The 13,060-nt window shown below is 38.4% G+C and overlaps 1 long non-coding RNA gene across 2 annotated transcripts in view; it reads left to right on the top strand.

The window, feature by feature from the left end:
• Positions 1 to 13,060, top strand: part of LOC145982199 (uncharacterized) — a 77,674-nt gene that overhangs the window by 52,485 nt on the left and 12,129 nt on the right. The window contains exon 4 of one of the 2 annotated variants that reach the window (XR_014441030.1): positions 1,693 to 1,743. The exons of the other annotated variant lie outside the window; for it this stretch is intronic. This is a non-coding gene — a long non-coding RNA (uncharacterized LOC145982199). The remainder of the gene's footprint in view (positions 1 to 1,692; positions 1,744 to 13,060) is intronic. 2 annotated transcript variants of the gene reach the window in all.

Here is a 13,060-nt window from a genome sequence, read left to right as displayed (position 1 = left end):
TGTGAGTTGTAAGGGGTGCACCCAATTGTCAGCCTCACTTCCACATAGTGCACCCTGGACTGCATTTTGCAGACTATCGAGGCTCTGAAGTCTGGACCTACAGCCAGTGTAATCGTTGTAGGACTGTGTGTGTGTTATCCTATGTTTTGTCCATGTTTGTGCTGAGTGCCCCTTTACAGCCTCAGCTTTTAACCTAAGAATATTTTAGTCTCCTTACATTACAGTTATATTGTTAGTTATACCTTAGTTGCAATGAGGGAGTGGACCCCATTCAGTGGCGTAACTAACATGCTCTGCGCTCCCCCCCCCCCAACTTTCAGTTGTATGCCCCTACTAGGTTGTTTTTTTAACGCTTTCCTTTCTAAAATATAATTCACACCTACATGTACATTCAGTGCATACAAATATGAAAATATATAGATGTAATTTGAATCAGTGTACAAGCTGGTACGAAAGATTAAGACAACAGCCAAACTGTAAAACTTATGTATTATAATTACATATGAAAGTACACTATACTACAAAAATTACGATATTGTTAAATGCCCATTACTAGTCCTCTGCATTTTTTGAGGGAAGAAAATTCTTGCGCTAATTTGGTCAAGTACAGTTTTCGAACATGGATCACTTTCGATGCTTAAAAGTGCCAGTCCACTCAATCTCAATCTTGTCATTGTGCTCAAGTAATTTTTGATCAATTTTAGCTTGGAGAAGGACCTCTTAGCTGATGATGACGTCACGGGTAGTGTCAGATATAGCATATAAGCAGTGCTTACATCAGGAATACAACTAGCCACAATTTTTTTTTCTATCAAGAGGAATTCTGCAAGTTTGCTGATGTTCGACGTGTTCCTTTTTTTGATTTCAGTTGACACTACATTCCGAAAACAAGCAATTTCTGTAGCTATAGTGCAAGATACATCTTCTTCATATTTCTCCCAGAACTTAGTAGCAGATTCTACTAACTGTCTGTCGCTATTTTCGATTAGGGAAGTGGGGCTTAAAAAGTTGAAGTTTTCTTCAATTTGTTTCATACTCTGAAATCTATTGTTGACTTGATTAACTAGAATATCCAAAGCACTTTAGAAAATCTTTACTTTAAAAGAATCCAATGGGTCAATAAAGCCAACATCTTCTGTCAGTTCGACAAAGAAGTTTTTCACTTTTCTTTTCCGTTTTGTAGAAATTGAAGTTTCTATTTGCCACCTTCTGGCCATTTCTTTAGCTTCATTTTCAAACACCCCAAAATTATTCCGAAGCTCGTTAAGACCACGAACAGACTTTTCTAGAAGGCTGCATGCCTCATCAAGGAATATGTTGGGATTTTGTAAAGTTTTGGAAACAACATTTACATGTTCCAAGACTTTGCTTTCGAATACAAGCAGTAAGACGAAGTGGAATGAAGACATTTTCTTTCATAATGCAGATGCTTCGGCTATTTCTACATTTTTCTTTGACGTTACGATGAGTGTTGACAAGCAGTTTAAGATTAAATGGAAATTGACTTGAATTTCCAGCAAGGAATGAAATCTAGACGACCATCTAGTAGGACATAGCTTTTTAAGAGTTATGTTGACAATACAGTTTCCTGTTGTACTTTCTCTTTGTGCTTTTCATCTTGGTAGACTTTTGCTAAAAAAACATATTTCATTGATAAGATCATAAAAGGAAGCGATTTCTCTACCTTTACAGAATCGTTGAGTAATCGAGTTACCCGACCTGTCATTTGTTCCACGAGACAAGGTAAGCCTTTACTCTTTAATAGCAAGTATTCAATAGTTGGTAAGCCTGAAAACATCCAAAGATTTTCACTGCATTCCTTGCAAGGGCTCAAATGTGAGGACGGTTCCCGTTAACCCCCGAGGTAATGACCAGCTGCTGGGAAGGGGAAGGGGAGGGCCAAGCAATGACTCATTTTTCCGTGTCGCTCTCGCGAATGTCAGATCGCTAGTTCCGAAAATGGACGAACTACGGCTTGTTGTAAAAGAGGGAGACTTCGATTTGATTGTCATTACAGAAAGCTGGATAAAGGACGGAACACCACTATCTCTAATTAGTATACAGGGTTATGAAACGCTAACAAAAAATAGAACCAAGAAAAACTGTGGCGGAATTGTAGTTTTTCATAAATCTAACTTAACTGTCCAAACAATAGAGACGAAAGTAAATACTGAAGGCATCGAAACATTAACTTTGATTCTGAAGTACATGAATAAACAGTTTGGCGTATGTTCCATATACAGACCGCCCAATGTCCCGTACACAAAACTTACATTGTTCGAAGAATTAATGTCCGAAATCTATCCACTAGTTGATAATCTCTTCCTGTTAGGAGATGTAGACTGCGATTATCTCACCCCGAATAAACCAGAAACACGGTTTTTAAGATCGATTTTTGATTCATTTGGTCTAACGCAAATAGTTAATAAACCAACCCGTATCACCGAAAAAAGTAAAACGCTCCTTGACATCATAGCCGTTGACAATACAGAATTACTGTTTAAAACTGACGTCACTGTCCCAATCGGTAAATCAGATCACTGCGTTGCGTACGCTGATTTCTTGTTGCAGAAACCGGAACCTCAAGCGAGTTACGTTTATTGTAGAAATTTTAATACCTTCAACGAAGAAGTTTTTGCAAAAGATATAACTGATGTAGATTGGTCAAAGCTTTACTCACTTAATGATGTTAATAATAAAGTGGAGTTTTTGACCTCAAATATACAAAATGTTTTTGACACGCACGCACCTCTAAAAATCGTAAAGCACAATAAGAAAAATGTACCGTGGATCACCAGTAATGTTAAATTGTTGATGAGAATCAGAGATAACGCGCTACGAAAGTTCAAACGTTCGAACAATCCAAGCGACTGGCAACAATATAAAGAACTCCGGAACTTTACAACAACTGTCATAAGACAAGAAAAGAAATGTTATCTTACCTTCAAATTTGGCGGGAAAAATTTAAACCGGAGAGAAACATGGAATGAGTTGAAACAATTGGGTATTGTTAACAATAAAAAGTCTCACGATAATACATTCCCTCTCATAAGTACCACTGAAGATTTAGATGCTGTTAATGACCATTTTGGTAAAATTTGCAATGAATCTGAAATTCCTCCTCCACTTAAGGCTCAGCAAATATAGCATTTCGAGAACAAAACCTGTTCCACCGCTGAACAGTATTTTAACTTTACTGAGGTAACTGAAACATATGTACATAGAACTATTTATAGCATACGCTCAAATAGTTTTGGAGTAGATGGTATCAGCACTAAAATGCTCAAACTTTCTTTGCCTTATGTTATATCTCCGCTAACGCACGTCATTAACTCCTCTCTTTCCAATGGCATCTTTCCTGAAATGTGGAAAGAAGCACGAATCCTGCCACTTCAGAAAAAGCAGATCGCCACTTCTTACAATGACTTTAGGCCTATCAGTCTTTTGCCTGTGCTATCTAAAGTACTCGAGAAAATAGTGCATTCGCAGACGTTAAACTACGTTAACACGAATAATTTACTGCCCCAGCTGCAATCCGGATTTCGTGAGAAACACAGCACAGCCACTGCTCTTGCTAAAGTTGTGGATGATATATTCTATGCCATTGATAAACAGCAAGTCACTATTTTAGTACTTCTGGATCTCAGTAAGGCTTTTGACACTGTGCAGCATGCCTTATTATTAGCCAAACTTAAATATTACAAGTTTTCTCCTTCAACATTAAACTGGTTTCAAACATATCTATTTAACAGACGTCAAAGGGTCGTATTACATAATTCACCATCTCACGTGTCTCAACCTATAACGCTGAAAGCAGGCGTGCCGCAAGGATCGATATTAGGCCCCCTCCTCTTCACCCTTTACACTGCAGATTTGCAGCAAGTTATAAAATTCTTCACTCCACATTTTTACGCAGACGATACCCAGTTATATTTCTCAGATCATTACGCTTCGTTGGAACATAAGCTTCAGTCACTAAATTCTGACTTGAACAGCGTCAGTAACTGGTGTGTATCTAACGGTCTTAAAATAAATCCAGAAAAATCCACTTTCATAATCATTGGTTCTAATTATTCAAGGTCGTTAATTAAAAATATTAAGTTCGAGCTCAAAATAAACAATTTGCCCATTGTCAGGAATAACACTGCTAAAAATCTTGGTCTGATTTTTGACGAAATTTTTGATTGGACAGAACATGTAAAGACGCAATGTAGGAAAGCTTATGGAACACTTAGGAATCTGAATCGTTTCCGTGACTTCCTCCCTGCGGAATGCAAGCTAAGACTCATCCAAGCATTAATCTACCCATTGTTCGACTATTGTGATAATGTTTACGGCCCTCATCTCTCACAAAAGCTCAGTAAAAAAATACAAATGGTGCAAAATGCCTGCTTCCGATACATTTTTCAAGCAAAAAGATCCGATCATATTCTTCCATTCTTAAATAATAATCAGGTTCTTACCATGGCAAACAGAAGGAAGTTGCACTATCTCTGTTCTATACGCTGCATACTGACAGAAGGTAAACCGCGGTACCTGTTTGAGAAGATGCATTCCCGTAGGGAAATCCATCAGTATGTTACACGTAAGCGGAACAACTTCGATTTACCCCATCACTCTACCACGGCCTACAAATCCTCTTTCTCCTTTTCAGCTCCCAAAGCATGGAATGCATTGCCTGCAAATATCGCTAGTGTAAAAAACCCATTATATTTTAAAGGTAAAATAAAAGATCTGCTGTTAATGGAACAATGGCAGAGTCGGGGCACATACTGAAGGTATCAAGTCACTCACTATAAGGAATTGTATTATTATTACTATTGTCTTTTTTATTTCTAGTGACACTTTTTTTTTTTGCAACTAATTCCTATGTATTTTTTTCTTTCTTCATTTTTTATTTTTATTATTATTATTATTATTATTATTATTTTACGTTAAGCTTACTGCTCCATAAGTTTATAATCATCTCATATGTATTCTCATATTGACAAGGGTTAGGTGGCAGAGCAGCCCTTGGCTGAAATTGCCCTCTGAATAAAGAAAATTTATTAGTATTTATTATTATTTATTATTATGAGTAGCACAGTGTACATATTCTGCATTATGCGACTTTTGTTTAATTTTAGCCTGCAAGCCATTGTATTTTCCTCTCATTACAGCTGCTCCATCATATCCCTGCCCACAGCATTTTCCAATGGAAATATCATTTTCCTCCAAAAATGTAATAACTGTGTTTTCTAAACTTGTATCTGTTTGGTCTGAAACTTCAATAAACCCCAAAAATGACTCCTCTAATACAATCTTTTCGTCAAGTTTAATGTTGACGTATCTTATTACAACTGACATTTGATCAACTTTAGTAATATTTTGGGTTGTATCCAAAATAAGGGAAAAGAATGGTACCTTTAGAACATCATCTATTATGCCATTCAACACCTGTTTTGAAGCCAGTGCAATAAGTTCATTTTCAATAGCAGGACTTAAATATTTTGTCTTGCTTTTCTCACGGGGTGTAAGGGGTAGCTTCCATGTAGGCGCCCAAGAGTCAACCTCACTTCCACATAGTACACCCTGGACTGAAGACTAACGAGGCTCTGGCGACTGGCATTATGGCCAGTATAATTTTGTGTGTGTTGTCCTGTTTCTTGTCCTTATGTGAGCTGAGTGCCCGTTTACAGCCTCAGGTTTCAACAGAAGTCAGAATATTTTAAGAATTTCCTTGTGCAACGTTAGAGTTGTTATTTGTAATGGTAAGGGGCTGGTCCCCGTATAATGTGACGGGTGCAAAATAGCCTTAGTGCTGACGCACCCAAAATTTAAAATTCAAATTCTTGCTTTTCTCATTTTCAATATGAGCTTTAAGAAATGGGTCATACCTTGCTAACAAGTCTATTATGTTGATAAAATTCCCAGAACTACTTTGTACATTCATTACATCTTCTCGATGTCCAAATTACAGGTGGATAATGTTATTATTACATCTAAAATTCTTTTAATGATTTCGCGCCACTTATCCAGACCTTGTTGCAACATTGTTTGAACATCTTTATGATTTTTCCAGGCACTATATGTCATGCATGCACATAAATGAATTCGGCATGTTTCGTGTTCTTTGATTTTTTTACTTAAACCGTTCCAATCGTTAATTTTCCCTTTACACCATGCATCATTAAGTGTTTGTTGAACCTATCAGCAAACAACCAGCACGGTTTACAATAAACAGCATTTAAAATACAGTTTTTATTGAGTTTATTGAGCAATTTTCACACCGAAAGTACCCCTGAGGGGCAATGGTGCATGTATATTACAAAATACAACATGTTGACATCGCACATAATAGCATGATGGATTAGACTTGAATAAGAGATTGGTCCGGCTATCATGAACTGGTCATCGCAATTCTGAGCGGATCCAAATTCAATGGCTGCATTGACATTAGCAACCCATTCTTGCGGTACACGTTGATATGAGTCAAACTCATAACATGCCCAGGAATTCGTATCGACCCCTCTTCTCCTATCAGTCTGTCGGTGTAGTCTATATTGGTACGCACCGCTAGCTCCTGTTAGTGAAGCAGGCAATGTGGTACAAGTCCTCAAAGATACTTGCCCATTTCCATAACGCACATATATATCGTGCGGGTCTACTTGTCTGGAATGCATTTTACATATCTGTACTATACTTCCAAACTCCCTGTGATGCGGTGACAGGTCTAGTTTTATGCTTGGTACGGCTCTCAATTTAATGGCTACATAATCCATGAGCCTCTCATTATAGAAAAATCTCCTGTTACTACTCATGAACCTATCATGTGTTATCCCAATCGTACTAAGCTGTAGTATCGTTTTGGGTCTGTAGGTTGTAGCAGGCGTCCATCCTAGTAGGTTGGTTGTTGGTTGTTTCTTGGGCTGACATGTTACTTCTATGTCAGGATCCTCTGACGCAACCACTGCATTTTGCTCATCTGGTGTTAAATACCTTATATCGTCGGGTAGATCCCATGATGATGACTGCGCTGGGTTGTGTGCGTGCCAGCAACACTCCATAATGGCTAACGCTGACACCCTTGGTGCTATGCACTGTTCATACATATTATACATAGCCGCAGTAACTCTTCCGAAGTCACCTGTGCTCTTGGGATATTGTGGTAACACTAACTTTGATCTCGCACCAGTGTGGTCCCTTACATCTCCAATGGATCTGAGATAGCTGGATATGACCGCTGGCACTGGATATTGCTTATTCCCAAGATCTTTGACCAATTGCTGCGCATCTTCATTTGTTACACCCCTGTGTCTGTCTATGGTCGCAATCCTTCCCCACAGATGTACTGTGATATAGTGGAGAAAGAGTTCAGGTGTTACTGACTTTTTGAAAACTGAATTGCAATCAGCAATACGATGAAATTCTTCTTTAACGATATCCACCAAAGCACTGTAGTTCACCTGATGTTCTCTTGTTTCTGCTCGTGGAATCAAGTCCCACGTAGGGAAATCGCCTACAGCGGTGGTAAAAGCCGGATCCGTTCGTAGGTCGGCTGGCTCCCCAGTCACTCTGGGTATCTCGTCTGTCGTTAGTCTGACTCTCGATGATACTCCCGTGACAGGTGGTCTTCATGCTGGTCTTCTCGATCGTGAGTTTGGTTTGCCTCTTCTCGGGCCCCCTCTGTTTAACTGAAACTTCATTCTCAGTGGCTACCGGTAATGACTCACTTGTTGGTGAGATCGGTATGTTTGCCATCCCGAAGTTGGTCGACTGCCATCTAAATCAATACATCAATTTGACAGAATTTTTTTTATAATAATATAACATAATATACCGTCAAACGGGGTTACTTTGCACCAGAGTTAAGGAATGTCAAAGAAAACTGCATGTATTTTACAAACGCAAAGATGGAAAACATTGTATTTTAAACATATAATAGCTGAATACATAAAGAAAACATTCCTACAAGTGCATTAGTAATCGAGGAGTATGACAATGGTTATTGAAAAATGAAATTTGGTTCAAAGTATCCTCATAGGGTGAGGATACTTTGCACCAGATACAAAAAAGTAGGTTCAACGCACGAAAATAATGTTTCTGTACAATGTTAACCCACCAGCGTGTATAAATTGCACTTCCTGCATAACGACACAGAAAACTGTATGTCGTTTGCAAATACTGATATTAGAATTAAGGTACCAGTACCGGTACTTAGTATGAATCACTGATACTTTTATAGAAAATGTTGTATAAAATGCTGGTACTGTCACAGGAACCACTTGCTGATAGTTTAGCACATACTATCCTACAAAAATGCCAACTCAGGAACAGAAAATATCTCCCTTGAACTGATTTGGTTTGGCTGCTCTATATGTCCAAGAATATCATCCCAACTGTACTCCAGTTCATCGACTTTATGTGGCCACTTCCAATATCGTCCACTCCTCTGCATTGATTGAACAACTGCCATCCTGTGTGACTGCTACAATTTTCCCTGGGAAAAGTTCATTCTCATATCTGAAAATAACATATTCACCCACTTCTCGGTTCACAGTATCCCATTCTGGTGGTGGTTCATGCCCATTCAGTTCACGGTTCACAGTGATGTTATTTTCTCCAATGGGAAGTTCATGGTCACTGAACTGCATTTCTGTGGACGAGAAATCACAAGAAGGAAGAACTTCATCACCATTACTGGATTCTGAATCGATACTGGTTTTCCTTGATGTACCAGGATGGCTACCGGTAGCAGATGACGAGGCAATCTGTTCGCATTGGCCAGTGGCAAGATCTATGGATGCAATGCTCTTTCCAGGAGGCACATTCATCTTCTTTCTTCTCTTGATCGGGGCCTTTTCTCCTATGACTTCATTCCTCTTTTTTTCCAAAAAGTCTTTAAAACTTGCCTCTACTACTGACGTATCACTAACACTTGATGATCTCCTTCCGTTAAAACTCTTCAGGAGTTCATCAACACTTGTTGGGCATATTCCGCACTTCTTGAATCCTGCTTTCAAGTTCGCTTCCTGATGTGGTTCAATTGCTTGCATCAATTCTTTCAGTAGGGCAGGAAAATGTTGCTTCTGCAGAACTCCAGAATGCGTACCACGCGGTGTCTCCTTGTATGCACGCAAAATCTTTCTCCATGCAACCTTCATGGGATGAAAGAATGTTAAGCCTCAAGAGGCTGCGTGAGATGCGTGCTGTTCGGTGGTAAACAGATGAACCGAATTCCATTTTGCTCCCACAATTGCAACACCTTAGACGACAGATGTGAAGACAAATTGTCCCCAATGATGACTTTGGTTCCTTGCATTTTCTTGAGACAAGGAAGCATCAGAGAACAGAACCACTCTTCAAATGCTAACCCATCAAACCAACCACTTGTTGTGTTTGTATAACGTGCTCCGGTGGGATCACCCTCGCACCATGTCAACCACATTTTATTAGATTTATACACCACGAAAGGTGGCAATAATTTGCCACCTGCATTTCCTGCAAGCATGACAGAGATGCTTGTCTTCGATGTATTACAAATCTTACTTGGATATTTGCATCCCCTTTTCACAAGACACTTTTTATATCCAGGGTCGTCTGTCAGATTAGTTTCGTCAAAGTTCCATATGTTGTCAGGAGGAACATCTTTAATTTCTTCAGAGAGATTTTGTATGTATGCCTTAAGCACAGTTTCGGTAACATCGGCACGACTTTTCTTCATATTGGCAACAAATCTGACAGTCAAAGCTGGATTGCGCTTCAGGAAACCTTTTACCCAGTCGGTCCCTGGAAAGTTCCCATTCTTGAAGTTCTTGACAACCCTTCCCGTTTTCAAGAGATAATCTTGAACAATGTGCTTTAAATCACTCTCATCTAAGGGAAAACCAAAATTGCATGTGTCAAGTAGGCACTGCAAGAACTGTGATTCCTCTTCTTTTGAAAAAACTGGTTGTTTGCCGGGATGCAACATGTGCTTCTTTTTCAATTTATAGTTGATTGTTCGCCGCGAAATATTGTACTTACTTGCAGCCTGCCGTTGCGTCAGTGTCCCAGCTGATACAGCTTCCAAACACTCACGTAAGGCACCTTCTGTATAATCAGCATAGCGTCTTGCTCCTGGAGGCCTCTTGTAGTATCTCGGCATCTGAAAGAAGAAAACAAACGGAAAATCAATAATCTTGATATACACCGGTATATATATATAAATGCCATGTCAATAGGATTCAATCATGTACCAGTATGCTTATTTTCGTAATTTATTTTCAAAAATTAGAAGGCAGGAGGTACCAATTTTCTATGGTGCAAAGTAACCCCGATTTCAGGCTGAAACCACGGTCTCCTCATTTTATTTTTCCTATGACTTTACAAAGTTTCATACTTCAATTTCCAATGTTGCTTCCAAGTTCCATAATGCAAACATGTATTTTACGGAACTGACTTACCTTTGCTAGAAATTCATGTACATGATATCTTCCAAATTTTCGGGCCTTCACAGCAACTGCTTTCCACACATCCACACCAACAACACCCTGGCGGGAAACTAGAACTGATTTCAAACACCAACATCATTATCAAAGTACAGTTACATGTCCCATCTAGCGGTAGCAGTTGAAACTTTCTGCTTCATGTTCATGCTTTTCCTGCCAGAGGACTCTGCAACTCTTTTCAACTTTGGTGCAAAGTAACCCCTGAAGGTTTGACGGTAATAGTAAAACATACAATGACAAATTATTTCTTGAAGTGAACTAGTGTTGTAAAAGTATATATTATATAGTTTATGCAATCTAAATTTATTTTATAAAGTTATTTAATTGCTGAAATTCTTGAACTGAATATAAAGTGTATTCCAATAACAATTTTTTCACTTTACTTTTAAAGATTGTAGTTCTTTCAAAATGTTTGTAACTTTTTGGTAACATATTGCAAAACTGGATGCCTGAATAAAAAGGTCTTGTTTGGAATGCAGTTAGCCGCACTTTGGGAATGTGGAAGTTATCTTTTTGTCTGGTATTGTAATTGTGAGTGTCTATGTTCTTTGGATAGTTCTATTTTGTTTCGTGTATGAAAGTAAGTGTTTCAAGTATGTACAAACTTGGAAGTGTTAATATACGGATTTTTTAAAAATGAGGTTTACATGTATCAGTTTTGTGTGCATTTGCCAAAATACGCAATGCTCTTTTTTGAATTTTAAAAATCCTCTGCGATTGAGCCGATTTTCCCAAAATTGGATACCATACCTCAAAATACTTTCGAAGTTTGAGAAATAGATATTTAGCATACACACTGTATTGAAACTATTTTTTAAAGTTCTTAATTGGTAACATACGGTGTTTAGCCTCTTGCATAAATGATCTATGTGAACTTTCCAGTTTAGACACTCGTCTATAAATATTCCAAGAAATTTTGTATTGTTAGTAGCTGTTATAACGGCATGCCCTGCTGTGAAATTATCTTGCTTAATAGAAGAGTTTTTGGCTCTAGATACACCAAATTTTATTATATTAGTTTTTTTCATTGTTCATAGACAGTTTCCTGAAAACCAGCTTTGTAGTTCAGTAAGAGCTTTTTCCGTTTTTTGAATTAAAGTTACATCATTAGCAGAATCTACTAAAGCCGTATTGTCATCAGCAAAAAGAGTAACTGTAACTGTCCTGTAAATATCTGTCATCGAAAGCAAATGAACGACCCTGCTGAACATCTACAGCAGTGGGAATTGTTGGTGGCTTCTTTACCTTTGCTTTAGAAACTTGAGCTTGATCTACTTCTTTTCGGATAGTTCCCAGTGTAGTGGCTGGAGAAGAAGCTGCTTATTGAGTGTGTTCACAGGAGTGAAAGATGGCAGTAGTTGTGACAATTGGCTTTGTTCGATATTATCAATAAGATTCCTCAATCTTACATTCTTTCTTTTGACTTCAGCTACCTCGTTCAGTATATCAATATTCTCCTTTCTTACTGCTGATATCTCTTCATATAATTTACGGTTTTCCTCGGCTGCTATTTGACTTATTTTTATCTGCCTGTTAAAAGCATCTAAGGTGTGTGTGTGAAACTGGGCAAAGAATAACATAACCAAAATCTCTCTAGTTTCTGTCCTGTTTTATAGCTAGCGTAATGATAATCGCAGCTGAAAGATCTCTTGCTCACTGGGTCTTTCGGGAAAGGTCCTTGTGGATTACTTGGACTGGATGATAAAATTGAAGCTTTAGCATCTTCTTCTAGTACCTCATTAAGTATATACAAACCAATATCGGTGCTCACAAAGTCAAAATTGTCACTTGTTGCACCACTTGTTATGACCACATGTTCTTCATTTTCACAAGCCTTTCTGTCTGCTTCGGTTTTTAAGTGGGCGTCATCGTTCAACAGTTCACTTTCACTGTCTTGGCAAAAATTTACAAGTTCTGCTTTAGGTAATCCATTGTTACTAACGTCTCTTGTTTGTCCACATGCATTTAATTCACCACCACTGTTGATATTTTCAGTTGTATCACTACTGCTTCCAGGTTTAAAAAATGAACTGATCTTAGGATATTTCTTTGTCTTTTCATCCTCTTCTTTCTTCCTTTCTCAAAGTTCTGCACCACTTGGACCTTTGTTTTTAGAAATTTCTCCTCGCTTCATTAACAATAACAGCTACAAAATAAACTTACCAACATGCGGGAGCAGCACAGTCAAACCCACAGGTCAAACCTTGCTAAAACGCGAGCGGTAAGTAGGGGCGAGGATGGGTGGAAGTCAGCGTTGCCAGTGCATTTTCTTGCCTCAATGACTTGAACTATTCAGCTAATGAAGGTTTTCGTCTAATCGTAATTCATTTTGTACTTTTCTAGTGATTTAACATTTTCTGTTTGCATCAATATGATAATACAGGTATTGGACAAAATAATGGAAACACCTGTGGAAGTCGGAACATCATGTATTAATACGGTGTTGGGCCACCTTTAGCATGCAATACAACTTGGATTCGGGACGGAATAGATCGATACAAGTCCTGAATCGTGGTAAGTGGAATTTGAAGCCATTCTTCATGCAGCACAGCCTCCAGCTCAGGTAGAGACGAAGAAGGTGGAAATCGACG

Source organism: Lepisma saccharinum, assembly GCF_977018435.1.
Source record: "Lepisma saccharinum chromosome 12 unlocalized genomic scaffold, izLepSacc3.1 SUPER_12_unloc_1, whole genome shotgun sequence".
Lineage (NCBI taxonomy): Eukaryota > Metazoa > Arthropoda > Insecta > Zygentoma > Lepismatidae > Lepisma > Lepisma saccharinum.
The sequence above is the reverse complement of the archived record's forward strand: the minus strand, read 5'-3'. Positions and strand labels throughout refer to the sequence as shown.